Genomic DNA, 6000 nt, shown 5'->3' with positions numbered 1-6000 from the left:
GGGTAAGGTTTTAGAAAGAATAATCAGGGTAAAAAATCAACAGTCACTTGGAGAGGTTCGAGTTAATTAAGGAGAGTGAGCATGGATTTATAAATGGGAGTTCATGCTTGACTAATCTAACTGCATTTTTTGATAAACTAACAGAGCAGGTTGATGAAGGGAATGCAGTGGATGTTGTTTATATGGATTTTAAGGAAGCGTTTGACAAGGTACCACATAAAAGGGCGGTTAACAAAATTGAGGTTCGTGGAAGCGGAGGGTCAGTGTCCAATTGGATAGAAAATTGGTTTAAGGACAGAAAACAGCGAGTCTTATGAAATGGTTCTTTGTCAGACTGGAGGATAGTCGACAGTGGTGTTCCCCAAGGGTCAGTGCTAGAACCACTGCTTTTTTTGCTCAAGGTAAGTGACTTGGATCTTGGAATACAGAGTAGAATCTCAAAATATGCCGATGACACCAAACCTGGAGGAGCGGCAAACAGTGAAGATGATATGAACTGCCTGCAACAGGACAGTGATAGGCTAGCAGAATGGGCAGACAGGTGGCAGATGGAATTTAATAGTGACAAGTGTGAGGTGATGTAAAGGAATAGGGAGAGGCAATATATACTTAATGGCACAGTTCAAAAGAGTGTTCTGGAATAGAGGGACTTGGGGTTCATGTGCATCAATCTTTGAAGGAGGCAAGTCATATTGCGAGAGTGGTTCGCAAAGCATATGGGATCTTGGGCTTTATAAATAGAGGCATTGAGTACAAAAGCAGGGAAGTTATGCTGAACCATTATAAAACTCTGGTTAGGCCCCAATTGGAGTGTTGCTTCCATTTCTGCTCAGCAGACTTTAGAAAGAATGTGAGGGTCCTTGAGAGGACGCAGAGGCGATTTACCAGAACGGATCCAGGGATGGGGGATTTTAGTTACAAGGTTAGGTTGGAAAAGCTAGGACTATTCTGCCTTTCTCAAAGGAGATTGAGTGGAGAATTGATAGAGGTGTATAACACCTCTAGAGAACAGGCCATCCTGGACTGGGTATTGTGTAATGAGAAAGGATTAGTTAACAATCTTGTTGTGTGGGGTCCCTTGGGGAAGTACGCCCATAATATGATACAATTCTTCATTAAGATGGAGAGTGAGAGAGTTGATTCCGAGACTCGGGTCCTGAATCTAAACAAAGAAAACTATGAAGGTATGAGGCGGGAGTTGGCTATGATAGATTGGGGAACGTTACTTAAAGGGTTGACAGTGGATAGGCAATGGCCTAAAGAGCGCATGGATGAATTACAACAATTGTTCATTCCTGTCTGTGCAAAAGTAAAACAGGAAGGGTGGCTCAACTGTGGCTTACAAAAGAAATTAAGGAAAGTATTAGATCCAAGGAGGAGAAATATAAAATGGCCAGAACAAGCAGCAAACCTGAAGATTGTGAGCAGTTTGGAATTTAGCAGAGGAGGACAAAAGGATTGATTAAGAAGGGGGAAACAGAGTATGAGAGTAAGCTAGCAGAGAACATAAAAACTGAATGTAAAAGCTTCTATAGGTATGTGTAGAGAAAAAGATTAGTGAAGACAAATGTGGGCCCCTTACAGTCAGAAACGGGGGAATTTATAATGGGGAACAAAGAAATGGCAGACCAATTAAATACATACTTTGGATCTGTCTTCACAAAGGAGGATACAAATTATCTCCCAGAAATGTTGGGGAACATAGGGTCTAGTGAGAAGGAGGAACTGTATGAAATCAGTATTAGTAGGGAATGTTTGGGAAATTGATGGGATTGAAGGCCGATAAATCCCCAGGGCCTGATAATCTACATCCCAGAGTACTTAAGGAGGTGGCCCTTGAAATAGCAGATGCATTTCTGGTCTTTTTTCAAAATTCTGTAGACTCTGGAACAGTTCAAATGGATTGGACGGTAGTTAATGTAACTCCACTATTTCAAAAAAGAGGCAGAAAGAAAACAGCGAATTATATACCGGTTAGCCTGACATCAGTCGTGGGGAAAATGCTGGAGTCCATTATAAAAGATGTAATAGCAGAGTGCAATAATAACTCGTCTCCACTCCGAGTATTTCTAAATCCCACACATTCACGATAATGTGACCAATTATTTCCTGTTGAGTCTCGCTCAGATTTGGAAACTTCACTGTATTGGAGTGAGGTGACATCTACTGGCGGGAAGCAAGAACTGCAATCAAGCAGCAGAAACTCCACAGTCTGTCAGGGTTAAAGAAACATTGCAATGTGAGGAAACAGCGAAGTGGTTTGATTGGGTAGATGGAGACATGATTCCACTTGTGGTGGTGTCTGAAGCAAAGGCCAGAAATACAAAATTGTCATTAATAAAAGAAATGAGGAATTCATGAAAAATGTAGTAACGTAGTGAATGGTTAGAATGTGGATAGAATAGAAAGTGAGATTGGATGGACAGAAGCAGTCTGAAAGGATGGCTGAAACAAAAGGTGAGTGCCCTGAAACGTTAACTGTGTTTCTCTCAGCACAGATGCTGCCAGAGCTGCTGAACATTTCCAGCACTTTCTGTTTTTATTTCAGCATTTGCAGGATGTTGATTTGATCTGAAATAAAATGGATGATTGGCTGGGAGGTTCCAGTGAAATTCCACAGCAGCTAATAAAGCGTAACCGGTCAGTGGCTCGTTGGTCTAGGGGTATGATTCTCGCTTTGGGAGTATGGTTAATTAACATGAGAAAGATCCCGGGTTCAAGTCCCAGACGAGCTCTGGTCCACTGGCATTTTTAGATTAAGGTTATCTATTGGTTTCAGCCTTGCAGAAGGCGGAATTGACTTCCATGGGGAGCTGCCTTGAGGCCAAAACAACTGGATTCAAGGAGATTGTTGACAAAATTGTAATTAACTAAATGGACAGATAGCCAAGTGGGAACATAAAGTTGTTGCTGGAATTGTGACCTGACTCCAAAAACAACTGGACTGGAATGGAATGGAATTCTTCAGTGTTTCTGTTGTTTGGCTTGCATTGAGTCATCGATTTTCTTGTTTTTCACTTTGTCGATGCCTTTGAATAATTGTGGATCCTTCTTCAGGGTGTCTTCTTTCACCAGGTAGTTCTGACCTCCGATGATGTTGATTGTAATCAGCTTCAATTCGCTGATAGTTTTGGAAGTGAGCAGATTTCCTTTGCTTGAGTCTACAACATGGAACTCAGTCTGACATGTGGACCCATGGGAGGATTTGAATGCCACCCCTGCATTGGAGTTGCATCCATCCAATAAGATACCGAGTAGAAGTGACAGTTCTGTCAGTCGAATATGAGACTTTTAATGGCAGGGTTGTGAGTTTGAGTGCCATTCTGTTTTTCCCTTTTGTAAGGCTTCATGAGCAGAGAGTACAGGGAGTGTTTGAAATGAGCAAGTCTCGCTTTGATTCAGGACTCTTACCTCTCAGCAGCATCTCACTATGAAAGATTGAATTTGATCTCATTTCATTCTCAGCACGGGGTCTGTGCGGATCAGTGGCACTTCTGGCTGTCTCCCGCTTCACAATCCATCAGTACTGAGAAAGCAATGGGGAATATTACTCACATGTTGTGTTCTTTAATTTTTTGGAAAACTTGAATGTATGTATTTTCTTCCAAAACAAGGACACCAAGCTGCTGTTAATGTAGGGCTGAAATAGCTCAGTTGGAAGAGCATTAGACTGAAGATCTAAAAGTCCATGGTTCAATCCCAGGTTTCAACAATTTTACTTCCTTATGCGTCCCTTGCCTTGGTTCTGATTTTCCACTTGCACAATTTACTTTGAGATTATTTCCCAAGCACCAGTGGACTGAATTTGAGAAACAACACAGAGTCATTTGCAACTTGGAAGGTGGTCATTTGGCCTATCACGTCCATGCTAGCTCTCCCCGGAGCAATCTAGTCAGTTCCACTCACCAGCTCGATCCCTTTCCTCCTGCAAGTTTCTTTCCTTCAAGTATCCATCCAATTTCCTTTTCAAATCATTGATTGTCTCTGCTTCCACCACACTCGTGGGCCAAGACATTACCACACACAACATAAAAAATTCCACCTCATCAAGGATGGGAAATACTTACATCTTCTATATTTGCTTATTCTCTATTTCTATGAGAATAGACTGCCAGTCAACATGAAAGGAAACCCAAAAATCTTCGAGCAGCATGTAAATGATAAGTGGGTAGTAAGAGTTTGAGTCGGGCCTATTAGGGACAAAAAGGATAATATAAGCTTCGAGGTGCAGGGCAATGTTAATCTACTTAATGAGTACTTTGCATCAGTGATCACTAAGGAAGTGGAATTTGACAAAATATCAGTTGAAGTGAAGAAAGTAGAGGCAATGAAGAGAGTACAAATTAGGAGAGGGAGGTAGTAAAAAGGCTGGCTGTGCTTAGGGAAGATAAATCACCTGGTCCAGATGGCTCACATCCCAGGTTGCGAAAGAAAATGCGGATGCAGATAACGGAAGGGCTTGCTATAATCTTCCAATCTTCCCAGGATACGGGGGAGGTGCCAGAGGATTAAACAGTGGCAAATGTGACACCCTTATTCAAGAAAGGGTGTAAGGACAGTCCGGGTAACTACAGGCTAGTTAGATTAACAGCAGCGGTGGGTAAGGTTTTAGAAAGAATAATCAGGGTAAAAAATCAACAGTCACTTGGAGAGGTTCGAGTTAATTAAGGAGAGTGAGCATGGATTTATAAATGGGAGTTCATGCTTGACTGATCTAACTGCATTTTTTGATAAACTAACAGAGCAGTTTGATGAAGGGAATGCAGTGGATGTTGTTTATATGGATTTTAAGGAAGCGTTTGACAAGGTACCACATAAAAGGGCGGTTAACAAAATTGAGGTTCGTGGGATAGGAGGGTCAGTGTCCAATTGGATAGAAAATTGGTTTAAGGACAGAAAACAGCGAGTCTTATTAAATGGTTCTTTGTCAGACTGGAGGATAGTCGACAGTGGTGTTCCCCAAGGGTCAGTGCTAGAACCACTGCTTTTTTTGCTCAAGGTAAGTGACTTGGATCTTGGAATACAGAGTAGAATCTCAAAATATGCCGATGACACCAAACCTGGAGGAGCGGCAAACAGTGAAGATGATGTGAACTGCCTGCAACAGGACAGTGATAGGCTAGCAGAATGGGCAGACAGGTGGCAGATGGAATTTAATAGTGACAAGTGTGAGGTGATGTATTTTGGCATAAGGAATAGGGAGAGGCAATATATACTTAATGGCACAGTTCAAAAGAGTGTTCTGGAATAGAGGGACTTGGGGTTCATGTGCATCAATCTTTGAAGGAGGCAAGTCATATTGCGAGAGTGGTTCGCAAAGCATATGGGATCTTGGGCTTTATAAATAGAGGCATTGAGTACAAAAGCAGGGAAGTTATGCTGAACCATTATAAAACTCTGGTTAGGCCCCAATTGGAGTGTTGCTTCCATTTCTGCTCAGCAGACTTTAGAAAGAATGTGAGGGTCCTTGAGAGGACGCAGAGGCGATTTACCAGAATGGATCCAGGGATGGGGGATTTTAGTTACAAGGTTAGGTTGGAAAAGCTAGGATTATTCTGCCTTTCTCAAAGGAGATTGAGTGGAGAATTGATAGAGGTGTATAACACCTCTAGAGAACAGGCCATCCTGGACTGGGTATTGTGTAATGAGAAAGGATTAGTTAACAATCTTGTTGTGTGGGGTCCCTTGGGGAAGTACGCCCATAATATGATACAATTCTTCATTAAGATGGAGAGTGAGAGAGTTGATTCCGAGACTCGGGTCCTGAATCTAAACAAAGAAAACTATGAAGGTATGAGGCGGGAGTTGGCGATGATAGATTGGGGAACGTTACTTAAAGGGTTGACAGTGGATAGGCAATGGCTAGCATTTAAAGAGCGCATGGATGAATTACAACAATTGTTCATTCCTGTCTGTGCAAAAGTAAAACAGGAAGGGTGGCTCAACTGTGGCTTACAAAAGAAATTAAGGAAAGTATTAGATCCAAGGAGGAGAAATATA

This window comes from Heterodontus francisci, chromosome 28 (genome assembly GCF_036365525.1).
Source record: "Heterodontus francisci isolate sHetFra1 chromosome 28, sHetFra1.hap1, whole genome shotgun sequence".
Classification (NCBI taxonomy): domain Eukaryota; kingdom Metazoa; phylum Chordata; class Chondrichthyes; order Heterodontiformes; family Heterodontidae; genus Heterodontus; species Heterodontus francisci.
This window is presented reverse-complemented; position numbering follows the sequence as displayed.